The sequence below is a fragment of the Centropristis striata genome, chromosome 23 (genome assembly GCF_030273125.1).
Source record: "Centropristis striata isolate RG_2023a ecotype Rhode Island chromosome 23, C.striata_1.0, whole genome shotgun sequence".
Classification (NCBI taxonomy): domain Eukaryota; kingdom Metazoa; phylum Chordata; class Actinopteri; order Perciformes; family Serranidae; genus Centropristis; species Centropristis striata.
The window spans coordinates 11480823-11501904 of NC_081539.1; the positions used below are offsets into that span (position 1 = coordinate 11480823).

Consider the following 21082-nt stretch of genomic DNA (forward strand, 5'->3'; position numbering starts at 1 on the left):
ATCACCGTTCACCACTAGAGGCCAGTAATGCATCAGCAATTAGATGGGATCATCAAGATCCTGTCATTTTACATTGCTGGTTGAACTTGCAGTATTTTTAAAAAAATAATTATTTAAGTTTGTACTTTAGTTGAGTTTAACAGCATGCTCTTAAGCCCCTTAATGCTTTTTCAACACCTTTTCTGGTCTCGCAACGAGAAAAAAATGACCCCACCCAAGAGATGAGGTCATTTTTTCCCCCATGTTTGCTCTTGTTTTTCTGATCTGGAAATTAAAAGTTGGCCATGGGATCGGCTGCAAATGAAGAAAAAGCAAAAGGTGGAGGAGCAAGCTGAGAGCGAAAACTAACAGCAACGGCGAATGGAGCAGCAGCAACAACACAAACAGCAGGAACAACAACAGCAGCAGCAATAACAGCAGGAGGTTGGGGGGATGAGGAGTGTTTGAACTGGTGCCTTTGAAACATAAATAACTGCAATTTCTTGTATAATTATGCCACTATACATCTGCCACCGCTGTAGTGTATGATGATGTGTGTGATACTCTAATAGAGATGTTTTTTTTTCTGTCTTTGAAATGGCAGAAATCGAATTCCACAGCACTTTGAGCATCAAATGTGTAATTTGAAGCTCTTTTTTTCATTATCATGTAAGGGGAAGCGGATGAAATAACATGTTGCAGCAGAGTGGGGCCAAATTATTGTTGCAAATACAGTACATCTTAACATTTGCTTGAACTTGCCCGGAGTACCAGATGGCTGGAATTTGCCTTGTAGGACAACACAGTAAATGCCACGGAGGTCAGATGACCACAGACAAGTTCATAAAAGTCAATTTAGCATATTTATTCAAAACTATGAGGGTTTCCTTCGCCATAAATCATAAACATTTTATAATCCAAGGACATTAGGACAATGGTTACATAATTGAATTCACCTATATTTGATGTATTGTGTTGGCTGAGTAAATAAGTAATTTATCATCTAACAGTTACAGTAAATCAAGTATCGTAGTAGCTCTTAATCAATTTATTGTGAAGGGTTTCAAAGGGAAATTACTTAAGACTTGTAAGATGGTTGTATATCCTACTAGACACAATTTTTATAGAATGCATTGTATATAAACAATGTGTATGAAGAATTAATAAATGGTGTTTAACACACCATACTGTATGGTACTTGTAAGAATGTTTATGGATATTTACAAGGCACTCCTCCCCCCGTAAGCATCTATAACTGACGGATAAACAGATTTATTATAGAGTCATTGACAATACAATATAACAATAAGTGTTTTTAAAAAAACTTCTGACAACTAAGGAAACTTCATCTTGCGACGAACCCAATTGCATGTAGCTGAAAGCATGATGAGTTTTCAAACATATTTAGCAGCAGAAAATAAATGTGTTATTTTAAAATAAGGATGTGTTCATAATTGGGCAAATATGATTATGTGTTTGCAATCATTCATTACCTGTTAATACACACCAGTTACACGTGCCTCATTGATGAGGTTATAATCACTGATAAAAATTCAAATAATTATTACATGGCTTTTTTAACACCCCTAATACTGATTGATTGGTTAATTAGGCTAGGTCTGGTATTTCACATTAACAGAACACAGCTATGTATGACATTATAACCCTCTGATTGCAGTTTTGTTCAACCCTAGAAACTAACAGACTACTTTTCTTTTCTTTTTTACCAGATGTCATAATAAAAGTCATTTTTTAATCAATAAAGTGATTTAACGACTTATTTTGTTAGTTGCCATTTAATAAGTGGGATAATGTCAAGCCATCTGGTATTTACTGGGAAATAAACCTCTTCAGGGTAATTCACTGTCAAGATGTATTTGGCAATAAGGGGCTGTAAAGTAAATCATCCCTTACATAGTGTCCTTATGTGTACTTGTGGGCACAGCACCTCCTGTTGGCAGCAGAAAAAAAAGGTTATTATAGCTATACAAAGTCACTTAGAAATTAAAGCTATTCTGGGTTAATGCATGACATAAAAATGTTGCTGCTGCTATTTCTTGCTATTCCACAAATCAAGTCAGTGGCTGATTTGTATTATTTTTAATCGGATTTTAATTGGCTTCCACATTGGCAATGTCAAAAACAAGTACGCATGCTCAACGCTGATTGGCTGTCGCTCAGCTTCAATTTGATTGGCTGTGGTCATTTCTTCGAAGTTATTTATCAGCCGTTAGGAATTCCTAAAAAGCCTAAAGTGAAGCTAACTGCGGTCACCATGAACGATGTGGATTATCTTTTACAGCACGGATTTGAAAGTCTATCTTTAAGAGAAAAACTTGGTACTAATCACCGGTGCTCACCAGGTCGCGGTATAGTCATAAACCGCTACGTTTGGTAAAAATATTTGGAGAGGTTTTCCAAGAAAAAAACGGCTAACGCTAACTGCTAGCTTGTTTGAGAGGGCAACTTCTTTGCTTTGCTTCATTGTGTGATGGTACCTGGCCAAGAACAGACTTCCAGGATGCTAAGCATTTTTCTAAGAGGATTGCAAAAAATATAAAAGCCGCAGGACTACGCAGTGAAATTGGACTTACTCGGCAGAGGAAACAGCTACCCGGATGGACAGCGCACAGGCTGAGAACAGGTAATGTCAAGTGTCAGTCATTATGAACCCTCCGAACCCCAAGCCGTTTCTTTTTACATTTACTATGGTCTTGTATTTCACTGCAATATCGTCACCCTGTTAAAATAATCGCTAATAAACTCATTTTTTCATGTTTTGCAGGAAACAAAAAAAACTTCTTTGCTATTGGCATAATAATAACACAGTGTGTAAATTATGTAACTTAAGAGAAATAAATGACTAAGGCAATTTTTTGAACATGCCTTTGTGACTTAAGCAAGATATGGTAACACTTTATTTTGAAGGTGTCTACATAAGAGTCACACAAGCCTGTCAGAAACATGACATGACAAGTATCATGAGCATTAATGTTACTTCAAAGTATCATTAATGTTCATGATAACACATCCCATGTCATGTTTATGACACGCTTATGCCACTCTTATGTAGACACCTTCAAAATAAAGTGTTACCATACCTTGCTTAAGTCACAAAGGCATGTTCAAAAAAATTGCCTAAGTCACATTTTATTTTGACTCAGGCATAATAAATCCGCTTAAGTCACACACTTGACATAGGCCATTATCTTAATGGGGTAAAATCACATGATCTGATCAACTGAGGATGTTGATGATTTTACCATAGGTGGCCGGCGTCATGAGGAGATGATTTAGGCAAAAAAACAAACAATTTTGACAAAAAATGACTAAGGCGATTATTTTAACAGTGTGACGATATAGAAGTCCTTAGATGATAAATAGATGTTGGGGTTAAGGTGAAGTGTTAGTAAAGAGGGTGATAAATATTTAAAATAATACCCAAACTTCTTTTTGCACCTACTAATAGCTAAGGGACAGGTTTGGGTCAGATTATTTTGACATGTAGTCAGTTACTGAATACAAGGCGGTTTCTGTAAGAAGTAACATATCCTATTGTATAACATATAAATGTAATCTAATCTGAATACTTTTTTATTACTTCAAAATCAGACATTGAAAGTATTGCCCCTTATAGTAAAAAAAGATGGACACAGCCACCAAACTGCACATACTCTTTTTTTTTTTTGTCTTTAAACATCTCAAAACATTTTCAGTGCAAATAAAATGCTTTATTTATTATATTTGGCATTTGCCATTGGTTAAATCAAATCACCTTTACAAAAACAACTTATTGGTCAGACACACTTTTTATGAGTTAAAAGCATTGGTTATTGTGAAAAAACTCAAAAATAATTTTAAAATTGCCATATTTCAAAGATGGTATTAAACATGTATTTAAGATATCCTAGATTATAACTTTAATCTAATTGCACTTTTTTTCAAATGTAATATAGGCTGATTATAGTTACTTATTGTTTGTAACCTGGCGACTACTACCAAACCCTATCAAAAGATACAAATGCAAGAAGGCCAGCCAACTAGTACTATTTAAAGAGTATATAGAAACACGATAATCAGCCTTTTATGGCTCTATAAAACCGTCCAAATTGTCTTAACAGTTATTTACATTCAGTGTGAGATTAATTATTTGAGTGTGTGATCATGAGGTTTCCACTTGCTAATTGAGAACAGCAATTAGTATAGAAATAAAACAGCAGGTATGAGGCAAATAAAGAGTAATACAAATGAGCTCCTGACCCGATGGACCAATCTAACACCAGCTGAAGATGCTTTAAAATGCACACACAAAAATCTGAACCCCCCTAATAGAAACTAGGCTCAAACACTTTAGATAATGGGACCAGAAACAGTGACCAGCAAATTGGTTGTTAACAATTACACTCAACTCCCATTGTGAAGTTCGCTTCATTATTCCAAGAATTTTCTCACTTGTAGGAACTTTTCTCTCTGGCACTTGTTATTAGTCACCTACTGAGTCTGGCAAAAAAAATAAATCAATAGCCAGCATGGCTGTCTCCCCGTCCAAATACTCCAACAGGTACAATCTCTACCAAGATTTAGCCAAGTGAGTAATTTATTGGTGTTTTGATTGCCTGGCTGGAGGTGCAGCTTGTGAGGCTCGTGTTATCAGGTGATTTTCAGGTGCTTTCAGGTCCTGTCGGATCCGATGAAGATCTCGCACATGCCACAGACCTGTAACAGTTTTAGTTGGACTAGATGAAGAGCAGAGGTGTACAGAGGTGTTAGTGTGAACCTTATATTAATGAATCTCAGCAGAGTTGGTTCCTTAGATTTTTGAGGTTGCTGTACTTTCACAGTGTGAAAGTAAAGCATGAGGAGTGCTGGAGCTTTCTATGAATAAAGCTGAAATGGGCCTCTCTATTAAGACTGCAAATGATGATTTTTACCATTGATTGATTTTTGTAATTGGTTGGCCTGTGAAACATTAGAAACCAGTGTAAAATGCTCATCACAAGTACCAAGAGACCTAGAGTTTGTGGTACTTATTTGTTATTTTGTGTGAATGAAGTGCTACAATATGTTCTGACAATATGGTCTATGGTCTGGCTGGCACTCCTCATGCTCAAAAGAGCCCAAACCATTATCAATGACTCATCCCACCCCGGCCACACCATTTTTGTTACCCTCGGGCAGGCGATACAGGACAATGATAACACATACAAACAGACTAAAAACAGCTTTTATGCAAAGGCCATTGCATTGTATGTATGTGGACGTGGATTTATGTGCTATTTATTTTAAATTCTCCATGTTTTTTTTTAATCCCTTTTATCTGTTTGATTTATGTTTTATACTATGCTTTTTTTGTTACATAGTATACATTTGTTTACTCCTGCACTGAGTATTGCACTTATTTCGTTATGCATTGCAAAACGACAAATAAAGATATTCTATTCTATTCTATTTAAGGTTTAGAGCCCAGGACTTTGACCCTACACTGCAAAAAAAGGGGGTCTAAAACCAAGATAAAAACACAAAATCTGAGGGAAATGATCTTGCTGCATGGACAGATAGTTTCACTTGACAAGATTTCTTAAATTAAGATTGTTAAATCTAGAAATAAGCATGTTGAATGCTTAAAATAAGAAATTAACTCTTAAAACAAGATAAATTATGTAACACTTGTAAATCAATTTTTTTAACAAATAATTTACAATGCACTCTGCTCGGGCCAGTTCATTGCTGCTTGCAGCTTTACTTTATCTTGTTTTAAGAGTTAATTTCTTATTTTGCGTACAACATGCTTATTTCTAGATTTAACAATCTTAATTTAAGAAATCTTGTCAAGTGAAATTTTCTGTCCATGCAGCAAGATCATTTCCCTCAGATGAAGTGTTTTTATCTTGGTTTTAGACACCCCTTTTGGCAGTGCAGTATATTGATTTCCTGTATATGGCCTTTTCCCTAACCTTAACCAAGTGTCACCAGTGCCTAAACATAAAAAAGTTCAATAATGCTGCAGTCACAATGAAAGAGATAATTAAACGGGCGCACGGGAGTGCACTGGATGCTCACACCTCGGTGGCTGTCACAAACACACTCGGCCTTCTCTAGTCACTTTCTCCGGTCACCTCACTGGGATCATCATCATCATCATTTTGGCAATATGTTAATCAATTCCGAAGATTGCTGTAAACATAGAAGTGCTGCGGTGACAATGCTGTGCATAATGCTTCATGATGGATGCCCAATCGGTTGTGGCTGTGATTGACCATGACTCACTGTAAAGAACCATTGATCTGCTGCTTCATTACTATGCATTGACATCCATGAGGTGCTTTGTGTTGACTAGTTTTGGTTGAATGTGGGTATGTAGAGGGTGGGCTAGTCAGCTAATCCACTCGTGGACATTTCCATGTTCTTTTGAGATTCATACAAGCACACACAGTTTTATGAATCATTATATTCTTTCGGGTTTCCTCATTTGTACGAGTGCAAACATTTAGTGAGGATTCTTTGTAGAATTTTAGAAATGAGGCTTCAGGTTGATCATTTTTTGTGGTAGCATGGCTTTACAAAGAAAAACCGTGTTCAGACACTTTTATAGAGGGGTAATTGAGCAAAGGCGGCTGGAGCAAGACCAAGACGTTAGTGTTAAAACTTAGAGCTGAAACCTGGAAATGACAACACGTTGGCTCTGGCTGTTAATCAAACTGCAAGTGGAGAAAGCGTTTCAATGAAAGCAGTTGAAAGATAAGTACAGCACTGATTCCAGGCAGGCAGGATAATTTACACTTTGTCTTTCTTGTCCACGAAAAAGAGGTGGCAATCATCTCATCTGTATAAATTATATATGATATAACAGAATATTATGTTTCAATTCAGCAATCAGTATTGCAGAGTGTATACTGTATACTATAATCTGCAATCAATAGTGCTGGTAGTGTAAGAGAGCTGAGAAATGGGCTGCTACTTTTTTCCTGGTTTCATAAAGTTAATGTCCAGAAGTGTGTCAGTAAGTGTAATAAAACTGAACACACAGACCATCACAAGCACACAAAAGCCCCCAGATATCCACTAAGAGTCCATCTTTTCTGGTTCAGTAGAGCCAGAAACAAAGGAGGCTGCAGGAGATTGAGTCTGCAAATCCTGTGGGTCCAGCCTATAAAACCACAGTAAACAACAATAACCATAATCAAAATGGAAAAGGCAGGAACCCTTTAATTTGTGCTTGTTACCATTAGCTGTCATCATTAGGTAATAGAGGCCTGTGGTCGCCGTAAGTGCATGATATAATCATACACATCACTGTACATCCAGTAATTTACAGAACAGTTCAGTTCCCTTTTGGTGATTTGCAGGGATTATTACACATAGTAAACCCAAGTTTAATTTCTGCTTCTATCTCTTCTCTTTCCCGTCTACTTTTTGTCAGTCAGTTCAAGTCATGTTATGCAAAACATCTGAAGCAAAGCCAAAGAAATTAGCTTGTCCTGGCCGACAGCCATATTGACTCGGGGGCTCCCAGTCCCAGTTGTTTTTGATGCGCTATTACGCCAATAATAAAAAAAAAAACTTGAGACACATTTCATCAAAGCATACGCTGAACTTATGCTTTCTATCTGGAGCGGATCGATGCTCATAACGCTCCTTGAGGAAATGAGGGAACGGTCCGGACATTGTAATGAAATCTAAAACTGAGAGTTTTACGAGCTGCAGCGTCTGAGCGGTGTCTATCAAAAGCTGCTCAAAAGTGGTGAATCAATAGAGATATTAACATCGCACCCCCACACAGATATAGACAAAATCAATGATGATAATCCTAAGTAATAGCCCTTGAAGCCTTTCTTACATTTATTTAGCGTCTTTTTTTTTGTCCCAGAGAGGTTTCCCTGACATATTAATTGCGTGCCTAAGTGCTCTACTTTCTGAGCACTTTGATTTATATTCTTTGTCTTGTCTGTCCATCATTATTGATCCGCTAAACACACACTTAATCTTTGCTTTTTAATACCAGAGATTTAATTACGTCTGCTGATAATGTACTATTTGTCTGAGTGTACACATGTCTTCCTCACTAGCCGCCACATGTCACCTGTCCTCATGTGTTACAGTCTAAGGAGTTTTTTTAGTGCGATCGCAGCAGTATGGGCATGTATGTACACAGTCCCAGTAAATTACCCTCCTCCAGCAGCATGGTGCCCTATAATGCACTGGTCTATCGCAACTGGTTCCTCAGTGTCATTCAATGTGTTTGCGATGTGAGGACGAGAAATCAATATCCCTGCCTGGTGCTTGTGTAGGCGTTAGCAATTAGCAGTTACAGCCTCAGACCAGTGGCAGATGGATCAAACTGCAGTGGGGGAAGGTTTCCTATTAATCGCTAATTTGACAAATAACCATGCAAAATGTACCAGTCTCACCTTGCACTTCGGCACTTTTAATTGACAGGAGTGGAAGACATCATAAAAGTTCTGAACTCCTAATTGGAGAGTTAAAGAAGACATCTGGTGGTATAAAAATAAATTGAATCAACTCATATATTTTGCCTGTGTCTGCAAAGACTGATTCAGCTCTTCTGAAAAACATCCAGTCAGTGTTGTTATTTTAAGTATTTTTCCACCTCAAGATCTGCGTCATGTTCTACGTCACCAACATAACTGGGTTCAGTAGTTAAACCAGTAATTAAATATGGAACAGTGTTTCCTCTAGGCCTTTTTTCAGCAGCGGGGGTAAAAGGGTTATTTATCCTGGATGGTGTGTGCATCTAATTATCAATCAGCAATTTAGAAATTATAAAAAATGACACTTGACTGCAAAACAAGCTTTCGGACCAGTGTTTCCCATCGGATTTTCAGAGACTATGATGGGGGACCTGAACAAAGTAGGGGGATCCAGACAATTTTTTTTGCCCTAAAAGCCTGAATTTGGTGCCTCTCCAAAATTGTAATGCCACTATTCCATCGTAATCATTGCATATTTTAATGAATTATTGTAAAAAAGAATAACAGTTCTTCTGTTTTATTAATTAAAAGGCATCATATTTTGACAGTTTCCTTGTAGATTATGTGGTGGACTCTGCTAACATATCCATGTGCTCTTATTTTAAAAAGTGTGTTTGCTTTTATTTTAAAGGCGGGTCTAACACGTCCTTATTGTAACGCTCAGTAAAAACAAGCACCTGGAAAACAAGTGGAGGTTGACTGACCGCAGTGTGCTTTTGTTCTATTCCAGTAACGGGAGCTAGCCATCCACTCTAACAGGCAGTCTAACCTCACTCAGAAACTCCAATCATGCTGACAGAGAGCTCGCGCTGTTACGGTTGTCATGACATCTCAAGTGACTGACGTCCTGGCAGTGTTCCATTCGCTCATCCTTGCCGCAAGAGAGTGGAAGACTGTTTGGCGGAGCCTCCCATTGTGGTCACTGCTACAGAGTAAAAAAAAAAGCCCAATTCCCTATTCTGAAGTTGCGGCGGGCGTAATATAGCAGCGGCAGGCCACCGCTACCAAATGATTACCTAAAATCAACTGTTTTCTGTGAAGACAGAAATGTATTTTGAAAGGCCAATCACGCCGCCCCTAACACATTCAAAAACTGGGGCTATGGGTGTATCTAATGCTGAGGGACACTGACAAAGCACCGGTATTGTACAACTTGCATGTGAGAATGTGTTGGGTCATATTGAGATTTTGTCTTATATCCTTCAGAGATGAGGCGATGCTTTCAGGTGGAAGAGGCAAAACAGTGCTACCTTGCTAACCTTGCTAAGAATGTTTTTAAAATAGCCCCAGACTTTATATAGAGGAAACGAAATGATTTATTTTTGAAGGCCAACGTGGAAGTAGAATCACCATGGGGTCTATTCAGAATTAGCCTATGGGATTTTTGCATTGGATTTTGTATCATGGCAGAAAATAAGCTCTTTGGGAAAAACACACGTTTGTTCAGCAGGATAATCTTCACAAATGAACACCACTTTTATGAAGTTTGAAGCGTTAATGCAGCCAACAGAAGTAAAAAGCTAGCAAACTACCCCACAGTCGTGTGTCTTGAACGTCACTACCGTTAGCTTCAGACAGTCTCAGGCAGGCTAACCAGAGTTTCTGACAAGCTTGTGAAACTGTAGCCTAATAAATGTATTAACCTAATCTACAATCTAAATACCTGGTAAGAGCACTGAAAAAAAAGACTAGAGGCTGTAAGTTCCTGTTCCTGTCCGTGTCTGGTCTGATGATATTTAATTTCCCTGACAACCACTGTAGTCTCATTTAGCCACTTTTTAGCAACCACCTTTTTAAGGACATGTAAAAACTTCACAGTTTGGGGTATTTACTTATGTATTTTATGTCGTCAAACAAAACACAAACATCTCTTCAGCTTGTGTGAACCACAGACCTTATTTCAGGCACCTAACCTAAAACCCATTCAAAATCCTCATTGAGTTTGAGAGGAGAGACCCCAGGGCGCTAAAATGCTAACTTACTTACCGGTTTAAGAATTAATTTCTATGGAGGAATATGAAAAACTACAGGTCATATTTTCAAGAAACTTGGTAGAAGTGTGTAGCAAAGGCCAACAAAGAACCCATCGGATAATGGAACAGATCCAATCCACGGGGCAGGTACACAATTTATTTTTTTTCAATTTTGAAAAAAAGATAGGACATTGTGAGATAGGACATGGCCTTGGCTGAGGTGTGCACTCTTTGTGTGCCCTTCTGGTTCCAAAATGAGTTTGAGCACATTTTTATTTCTAAAAAGCTAGATGTCTTGTGAAATTCGCCAAAAAGGATGTCAAGCAGCCACTCATCCATTCAGCTCTTATGTGGGTGGCCCACAAGCCATCGGCTAGACCGTGTCACCTTGTGTCACCCGTGTGACTGGAAACAGTCACCACCCCACCCCCCCAACTTTAGAGAGAACGAGATTATTACACACGGGGGAGTGACCACGGCTCGGCAGCAGGGCAACCCCAAAGGCAAAGCATCTATGCATTTGAATAATCTATTGCACCAACTCACACATTTGCATATCTGGGCACTTCCAAGTCACTGGGGCACTATGATTCACTTCCCCGTGCCAGACTGTGTTGTTACTAGTATGAAACATGATGGATATTAAGCTTGTTTGAATGCAAGTTCCCTCATGAATCTTTAAGGCCACTGTGTAATAGGAAAAAGAAAAACAGAAAGCGACACCATCAGACTGTAGAATTACTTTGCTGTTTCATTCAGAGACATCAGTGATTGGGGGGAGGTAAGTTTTGTCCACGAGGAGATACCTGACAGGGCTCTAAATTGTGAAGAAGACTGACACGAGTGTGAATTTAACAATTGCCAGTTAGAGTGTAAAGAGAGGTTGTGTGCTGTGCAGTGAAGCAGCTCCTCCATGCTCTCTGGCTCTTACCCACCTCTCATGGATCCTGTAATGGATACAGCCTCTGAAGGATTTAAAGATGGCCAGGCTGCTCACCTGTTAAAAGAGAGCTTGCACGCCAGTCTGTCATCTGGCAAACTTCTACAAAGCATGACTTTTCTGGTGCAAACAAATGATCCGGGGGTTGAGAGGGGATATTTGTTGTTGTTCGGTGTTGTACACATGCGTGGCACACAATAAAAAGTAATTAAATCTGTACTCTGACCTTTTGTGATGTTTTGACAGCACTCTGCTGTGTATTCAACACATTTTTTAAAATGAATGTGGGGTGTTCGAGCGCTGATATCCACCAGTGCGCTGCACTGAATCAACAGAAAGCAACGGGGAACACTGTGTAGTCATGCACTCACCACCGAGGTTATTGTGAGGATTGTCTAGGAAGAAAAAGAAGAGCACAGAGGAGCTACAGGAATGAAAGATGTTAGTCTGCCAGTTTGTCACAAAAGCGGTGTGCTCCTGTGTGATAGACTGGCAGACCGTGCTAGCTCAGTATCCTTGGGGACACGCAGGCTACTGTTATAGAGTCACAGTTTTTGAGAAGCTCCTCTCATTTTCTGAAGCAGAGACACAGAAAGAGAAGAAGGGAGAGAGAAGCCAGTGGGTCGTTGTCTTGGAGCAGACATGCTTAAGTCTTGTTAGGCTGCTTATGTCTGTGAAGGTTTATGGCCTGTGTCGAGCAGAAAGTCCACAATCAACTATCATGACACGGAGGATAACAAAAAAAATGTTACACTGGATGGATCCTCTCAGCAGCGTTTGAGTGTGTTTGAAGAGCTGCCCAAAACTTTTGTATAATGACATCGAGCAAAGCATCAGGACATTGCTGGAGGAGGTGAGAATAAGAGCCAGGCTTCCGAATTTTCGCTTGACACTGTGTGTAGTCAATTCAATTCCAGTCGAGTCGAGTTTATTTTCATAGTTGGACTCAAAACTTGGTCTCGGAGGACTTTTCTATCAGCACAGAACACCCTCTGTCCTTCGACCCTTGATTTGGATGAGGAAAAACTCCCTGCATGCACTAGTAATAAACTTAAATCATCAATCTGCTGCTATAACAGCCTCCACTACCACCAGGAACCTGGCTGCAGGGCTTTGGTCCCATTCAGTGAGGTCGGCCACGGAGGTGCAGTTCATTCCAAACGTGTTGAACTGCGTTGAGGTCAGGGCTCTGTGCACGCCAGTAAAGTTCTTCCACATCAATTAAGGAAAATGTTTCTTTCAGGGCCCAAGTTGGTGTGTTTGGGCAGTTGTGTTGCATCAAGAACTGTTTGCTACCAAACTGTTGCCACATAGTTGGGAGTAGGGGTGGACGTTTGGAAAAAACCTGCCAACTTGAGCATCTAGAATGTTGACGATCAATTAATCACTATGTTTTTATACATACTCCAGTATGTATATATATATATATATATATATATTAGGGCTGCACGATAAATCGTTAAAAAATCGCGATCTCGATTCCCACATACACGTGATCTAATTTCTACACACGTCGATTCTGAAGCATTTTATACCTGGAGCTGCATCAGAAAAAAATGCTCCTATTATCTCCCGGATTTTTTCAAGCGCCCCCAAACGCTGCTGCGTTTGGGGGCGCTTGAAAAAATCCTCCCTCAACCAATGGTAAAGCATCTTTACGTTAACACGTGATTCAGTGGAGGACGCCCGCCTGCAGTTGAGCGTTTTGGAAAGAGTGAGCTAAAGCGGAGGAAAGTCGCCAGTAAGGAGGGTTGAATGGATGGCGAAGAAAACCAAAGCTGTAGTGGCGAGAGTCACCCACCGTCCCGAACCGACCTCGTGCCCAAAAAAGGTTCACATTCGGCGGTGTGGAAGTATTTTGGATTTCAGCCAGACGATGACAAACAGTGTGAGGTGCATTGTAGCGTGTGTTTTGCCCTCATTGCGGCGCCGCAAGGCAACACTACAAATCTCTACAATCACCTTAAACGTCACCACAAAGTACAGCATGATGAAGCCGTACAAGGCAAGAAACAAACACAGACGTCAATAACCGGAACCTTGTACAATGCGACGGCATACCCACTAAACTCCAGTAGACATAAGGAGATCACAGCAGCTATCACATATCACCTAGCCAAAGATATGGCCCCAATAAACACTGTACAACATACACTCTACGTTCTAAGGAAATCAGACTGTTTGATGTGCATATGATGATAGGAGGAAGTTGTTATCACCTGCATGTCTTAATTTTAATTTTTTATTTTTGTTAAAGTAATTTATCTTCCAATGATTTAACTACTAATATGCCCTTGCCAAAGCACTGTTTTTTTGTTTTGTCAAAGTTCATCAGTGCAACAAACATTTTGTGAAAAAAAATCGTGCCAGAGAATCGTGATCTCAATTCTAAGCAGAAAAATCGTGATTCACATTTTTTCCAGAATCGTGCAGCCCTATATATATATATATATATATATATATATATATATATATATATATATATATATATATAAAAAATAAAACAAAACAGAGGGGTAAAAAAGCACAAACAAGAGTCATCTGTGCGATGGGGACGAAGAAGAATGGAGGGAGCAGCCAGGGTGAAGAGCTGCCTCCTCTTATATATATGTGTGTGTGTGTGTGTGTGTGTGTAAGTAAAAGCCTGTTTTGATAACCGATGCTTTTATTTTGAAAGGACGAAAAAAGACTTCCTGTCGATCGTAAAACTAACTCAAATGAGATGAGACTGTAAAGATAACGTCAAGGAGTTCAAGGTTTTATTTTATAGCCCCTGAAGAAGCATGAGGTTAGTTTTCACAGTATTTTGTGTTTAAATAAGTTTTGGATAAAATTAAACTTAATTAAGTAATTTATGCTAGCAAGGTGTGATATAGTAAGCTAGTTTTGCTCAAATTAATACTCTTGTATTTCTGTGTGTTTTATAATTGTTGTTGCAACTTTCAGTTTGCAAACTTTAGCTTGATCCAATTTAATTCTCAGCTCATTGGCTTATTGACGTACGGCCACAGAACTGAATGATCGGCCGTGTTTCAGTTAAGTGAGTACTGATACGCAGTCATAGATACAATTAAAATAATAAAACACACAAATCTATTAAAAATTCCACGTGATCGACCAAATTCTTAACGACTATTAATCTATCATCGATTAATTATTCAGATCCCTAGATGCCACATAGTTGGGAGCACACTTCTGTCTAAAATATATCATGTTGTAGCATTAACAATGATGCAGCTCATGTGTTGAGCAGGGTTGTGTTGAGTGTGTATGACTAAATATTTACCATCACTAACAGATTTTTTCCTCTTTTCTGTTCATTTTTTCCCCGGCCTTTTCTATCTAATGTTATGCCCTTAAAACCACATACTCTATATATAGGCCCATAAGATTGCTCTTTAAAATTAATTATTAAAGATTAAAATTGAATTATATTTAATGCCTCATTATAAAATGAAAATGATGGGTAATAATAGATTATGATGGAATTTTTACGACCCTTGATGGGCAATGGTAAAGTCTCTCAGGTCTGTCCAAATAGTCCAGTTCCTTATTTCAAATAGACTATTTATTAATTGAGTTTCCAGAAAGTAAAGTAGTACCGCTGTAAAAGCCAGCCGGCAGAGAACAGATACAACATGCCTGCAAACAGTAAAACACATCACCATAGTTTTTTCTGTTTATTTGGCATGCACATAGTGAAAAAAGGATTATTATTATCTCAGGGGAATCCCCTGACTTAGAATATGCATCTATAATATGGCAAATTTCACATTTACCCATTTACTGTAGATATGTTTTAATTATAAAATATTGAAATTTGGGGCATCCCGGTGGGTCATGGGTAAATCGCATAGCAGGCTTAGTCCTTGCACTTAGTGGGCCCAGATTTGAATTAGTCTCGAGCCCTTTCCTGCAGGTCTTCTTCTCAGTCTCCCCCTTTCACTCTGTATTTCTACAACTGTTAAAGTAAGCCGAAAAAGGCTAAAAAAAAAACCCATATTGCAATTTTTTCTGCTGGTCGTAGAGCCCTAGATATCATGTACATGATTCCCTTCCATAGTGCCATTTCATGCCGGGACATCTACGGCTCTGTAATTTCTCGCCTGCACTATGAACGCGCACAGATCTTTACGGAAATATAGTGGGACATTTGCGGGACCGCACTTTGAAAGGGCTAATGTTAAACCAAATAACTACATAGAAAAATAATAGTATTGCAAATCCATTTTAGGTGTCTGAAAAAGGGTAGTTTTATATCAGCATGTATAGTTTTAGTTTTAGTTTAAGCAGCTCTTAAATAAGAATAGATATGGATCACACATAATTGGATGATTTCTGTTTCCGCTTCCTGCTCGAAGCTACATCTGGTTTCTGATCTGATCTCTGCTGTGCAAGTTCAAATAACCGTGTGTGACAAATTTTTAGTATTTTTAAATCCTTAGTTCTGTATTACCTTGAACATTGTTGTTTTTTTGGCTCTGATGTGTTTTTAAATTTGTACTTCTTCTGCTGGGGGGAAAACAAACTTATGGAGAGATAAATAAGGGAATAATAGTATGAAAAACTGCAAAGAAATAAAAAACAAACACTGTTGTCATATCTTGTAAAGCTGTTTACACGTATCGCCCACACAACATATCTGGCTGTAGCATCGTGGTAGTAAAATCTGGCAGTAAAACATGACGGCTATAGAGTAAATGCTCAGGGCAGAGGTTGAACAGGAGCAGGATGCTGCCCCGCTAAATAGCTAATTTCACTTGGTGCCCTGTTACTGTTGCTTAGATACTGTGTGATTCTAATTAACAGTTTTGTGATTCACATGCTCTCCTGTTAACCTCAGTTTCCCACACTTGCTACTACACTATTATAGTTTATGAGCCTCGGTATTGGGATGGACGCTAAATTAAAGATAAAATCCAATTTTTCAAATCATTGCCTAAATTGCTAAAATAGAACGTGTGCTGTCTTTTGGATAGAAACTCAGTTTGTTGGCAGATCTGCCTTTAAGGGTCACAGACTAATGACCTCTCTGTAGGTACCCCTTTCTTACTTGTTATTTTTCGTATTATAACACCACATGATTACATAAAATCACCATGGTGTATTATTTCACCAGCAAACAATAAAACTCCTTTATATTTCCTGAAAGCCTGAATGGCACCCCAGGGACTGGAGCTCTTTTAGCGATTAGGATAGCTGAACTCTCACAGAGTCTGCTCTTTGAATTAAGTCCCCCTCCCGTCTCCAGCCGGCCTCTCACTAGGCTGCTCTTGCAGGCTAATTGGCCTCGGGGTTGACGTGCAGTGTTTACCAGCGGTCCTCTGGGAGCCGGATGAACCAGTATAGGGGAAGGGGTGCTGCGCCTCCCCTACCATCAGAGCCGGCTCACGGCATGGACCGCTAGTCCTCATAACTGTCCCCTGCAGTGCCTGGTCGGGACTGAAGCTGTAGCCTCAAGTTAAAATATAATTTTTTATTCTGAGTTCATGTTAGGTGGCTTGAACAACACAGTAGCAGGAAATGCAGGAAAAACAAACTCTGGATCGCTGATTGCAGACATGAATTATGTAAAGATTGTATTTCTTTCTACGTGATAGTATAAGGTGTTGCATTAGCATGGAGAAGAGGAGGACAGAACAAAACACTGGTGTTGAGGCTTGAGGAAAACGGGAAGGAAAAAAGCCAGAAGTATTACAAGCCAGACCATTTATTAGTGGAGCACATTTTTCTATATAGGCTACTTGGCGGTGTAGTGGTTAGCACTCTCGCCTCACAATGCATGTTCTCCTGCGTCAGTGTGGGTTCTCTGTAGCTTTCTCCCACTGTCCAGAGACATGCAGCTCTAAACTGACCGCATGAGTGAATTAGAGCGTGAACTGCTATCTGTCTCTCTTACCCTTTTTCGACCAGAGACGGTTCTTGGCCGGTTTCAGGCCGGCGCTCGTGCTGGTTCACCATTGGTTCAACTTGTGACCCAGCTCTGAACCTGTTTGCTACGTCAATACGTCACTGTTAACGTCTGTCTGTCTCAGCCCTCAAGTATAATAACAACAGCAGAGATGTCTCTACAACACATCTTTGCTGCTCATTTTAAAAACTATGGACGCCGAATACATTCTTATTAACACTGAATGTGAGATCTTAATGTTGGACTAGCTAGCCCGCTAATGCTAGCATGCTAGCTCGCCTGTGTCAATCACATTGCAGTTAAAAAAATCAAGTGAATTAATGATACATGTTAGTTGGTCTCTCTCAATGGCACCTAGTTGGTCTCGGTCTTAGTAGCCTGCTAACGTTAGGACGCTATTGATCGCCCGCTAACGTTAGCACACTAGCTAGCCCATATCAATCTGATTGCAATTAAACAAATCAAACAAATGAATGATACACGTTAGTTGGTTTCTCAACGTCACTGAGTTGGTCTTGTTGGTCAGATAGCCCCACCCCCAGCCCCTGACGAAAGCGGTTTACGGTTCAAGACCAGCAAAGAGTTGGTACCGCTGTGGAACCAGCTTTCCCGGCCGGAGGCTGGTCCTTTGGCGGTGGAAAACCAAAGATGCGTTAGCAATTAATTAATTTAATAATTAATATATATATATATATATATATATATATATATATATATATATATTATATAAATTCACCAAAGTTGAACTTGTCTAATGCTAACCCACCTAAACCAGGTGGGTTTTAAGGTTATTTTTCAAACTGATACATGTCTGTCTTCATAAATATTAACTGTCATTTTAATTTTCTGTTGTTACTGATAGTGATGCTTTTTAATAAATATGGATGGAACTATCCATGCAAATTTCAAGTCGGCCACAGATCTCCAGGGCTTGGTGTGTGGGTGCCAAAGAAAGCAAGCGGCGCTTCCCATAGAAAGTAGAAGACAGAGTGACTGTGCCCGTAACGACACCAAAATATTTTTTCTGTTCATTCAGCTTCGGCACTGCTGATCATAGAAGGGAAAACCCTGCTTTTTATGAAATACATAAATTCCATGATTTTTTGTGTTTCACAGTTGGTCCAAAGCAAGCATTGGTAAGAATGAGAAAATACTGTAGGATTACTGGATTGCCTTTGTATAGCAGCTTTTCTATGAAAATCATGTTTTCATGCAAACTTATTCATTTATAAAAAACAAGAGCCTCATTGCAAACTGTGATTCAAGGCTGTAGCTGGCTAAAGGCTGCGATTAATTCAAGGCTAAACTATTCAATAAAAGTGACATTATTTACATTTGTGCACAGAGCAGTTCTCTCCATAAAGCCATGACATTTAGAAAATATATATTTCCAGTGTATATTGTCCAGGGAGTAGATGACAAAAGTCAGAAGTGCTGTGACTCTGCTGGAGTTTGAACACCGGCTCATTTACCGCATTTACATGTCGTCTCACCCCGCCTCCAGCATTTCATTGTTCCAAATCGAGCAGCAGTCAATGAAACTGGCCTCGCAGGCTATCGGGACTTTGACAGTAAAACACAGTGATATTGATACTCATTTTATTGCTGATACTAAGGAGAACTGGCTGCCATGCATCTTTGAAGTTGGCCTGACGAAGAAGCTGTCTCCTGTACAGCCACTGTTGAGACTATGAATGGGAATCAATGATCGATCAATGGTCATTAAGAATTTGGTCGATCACGTGGAATTTTATCGATCTTTGGATTTTTTAATCTTAATTTTAACTATGACTGCGTATCAGTGCTCACTGAACTGAAACACGCCGAGCGTTTAGTTCTGCGGCCGTACGTCAATAAGCCAATGAGCTGAGAATTAAGTTGGATAAAGCTACAGTTTGCAAACTGAAAGTTGCAAAAACATTTAGAAAACACAGAAATACAAGAGTATTAATTTGAGCAAAACTAGCTGACTGTATCAAACCTTACTAGCATGAATTACTAAGTTTAATTTTTATCCAAAACTTATTTTTTAACACGAAACACATTTAAATATGCAAGATTACCGTGAAAACTAACCTCGTGCCTCTTTGGGGGCTAAAACATAAAACATTAAAATCTTTGAGGTTATCTTTACAGTATCACCTCACCTGAGTTAGTTTTATGATTGACAGGAAGTCTCTTTTTGTCCTTTTAAATTAAAGTGTTATCAAAACAGACTTTTGCACAGTTCTGTATCTGTTATTTTGCCAATGTATGCATGTTTTACATACTTGAGTATGTATGAATACATAGAGATTAATTGATTAATTGATCTCTAACGTTACAGATGTTCCAGTTGGCAGGTTTCTTCCAAACGCCCATCCTTAGTTAAGACCTTCATTATACAATAGCTAAAGGCTGATTCCAGCAGACCAGCAGCTCTCCCAACGATTTTCAAAGTACATCTCCGCTCCCTGGACAGTAAACTAAACTACCTGTTTACACGATTACATGCCTCTATGTACCTGCACTGCACTGCATATAGATGGATCACACTTAATAGTTTAGTCTTGAATTAGCCGCAGCCGTCAGCCCGTGGTGTAGAAGATGTGTGTACACTCCTGTATGTCTGCAAACAGCAGGAGTGCCTGCTCTCTGATATGACCTGGGATTGGCAAAAGTCTCCCGTCATTACTTTCTGAAGCAGAACAGAGCCCAGTGCAGGTGCAGAAGTCTAGTTTTCTCTCAGACCACTTTAATTATACTGAAAGGTTAATGTGGAATTTTTTTCCCAGCGACGCCAAAATCTTATTACAAACTTTTCTTTAAGTGCAAAGTGCTTTTTCTTACAAAGGGGAAAGCATATCTCGTGGAAGGTTTTTCTTTCTTCACAATGCTGCGGCTGACATGACAATGAAAATTTCTGCTTTTTTTCCCAATGTCACGCAATTCATTACAAACCTAAGGTTAAGCAACTCCTCAGAGCCCATATTTTTACATCACAATACCACAATAAATACTCCAGTTCTCCCTATCGTCAATGTCAAACTAAAGCTCTTTTCTACTGCAGGCTTAAGTATGGAAAATGCATTATAATTTTTGAGACAACTTGCTCATTTCACAACATTTTGGTAGACCAGACTTCAATTAAAACTAATGTATTCTGATCACTGTTTTCTGTTTATTTGTCAACTTCTCAAGCAGCGAGAAAATCTTCATCTGTTACATTATGCTCTCTTCTCACTTGAAAACTCGCTTTGAGCACAGCGACATTGTTAGCGGTTATGAATGGGACGCACTGATGGAGAGTTCCTGCTTCCAAAAATGCTGTAGAATCATATTGTCTGTAAATTAAGCAGACACTCTTGGTTTCAAACGGGCATTTGTTTCAATTATCCAGATAGAGCGAGAAGCTGTGCAACCGCTTTCCTTAAATCGTTCCCTGATTGAATGGGAAGCCAGATGGGAAGCACTGCATACAGAGAGAGAAAGAGGGAGAGAGAGAGAGAGAGTCGACAAATGTGCTCCTGGTGTAAGGCATTCACAGTGGCTGAGACAAATCAATTACAGATAAATGCCATGTGCACCAAAAGAATGCAAAGGCTTTTTCAGTAGTTTTGGAGTCAATCGAAAATGGGGCACAGCTTGAGCGTCTCTGACCCTGCGAAGCAGAAATATGAAAAATACCAAACAATGTCAAAATTACATGTTGACACGCTAAAATCATCCTAGGGTCAAACACTGTAACGTTTTTTCTCCACGGCAGTTGTTTCTTTGTTCCAAAAATTGGCCAGTGCTTCTAGGAAATTCC

At 39.2% G+C, this 21082-nt stretch overlaps 1 protein-coding gene across 1 annotated transcript in view; it reads left to right on the plus strand.

Moving 5' to 3' along the window:
- The first annotated feature begins 2227 nt into the window (after positions 1-2227).
- Positions 2228-21082, plus strand: part of LOC131962029 (cadherin-7-like) — a 193360-nt gene continuing 174505 nt past the window's right edge. Inside the window, exon 1 of the mRNA XM_059326979.1 lies at positions 2228-2623. The gene's annotated coding sequence lies outside the window, so the exon portion shown is untranslated. The remainder of the gene's footprint in view (positions 2624-21082) is intronic.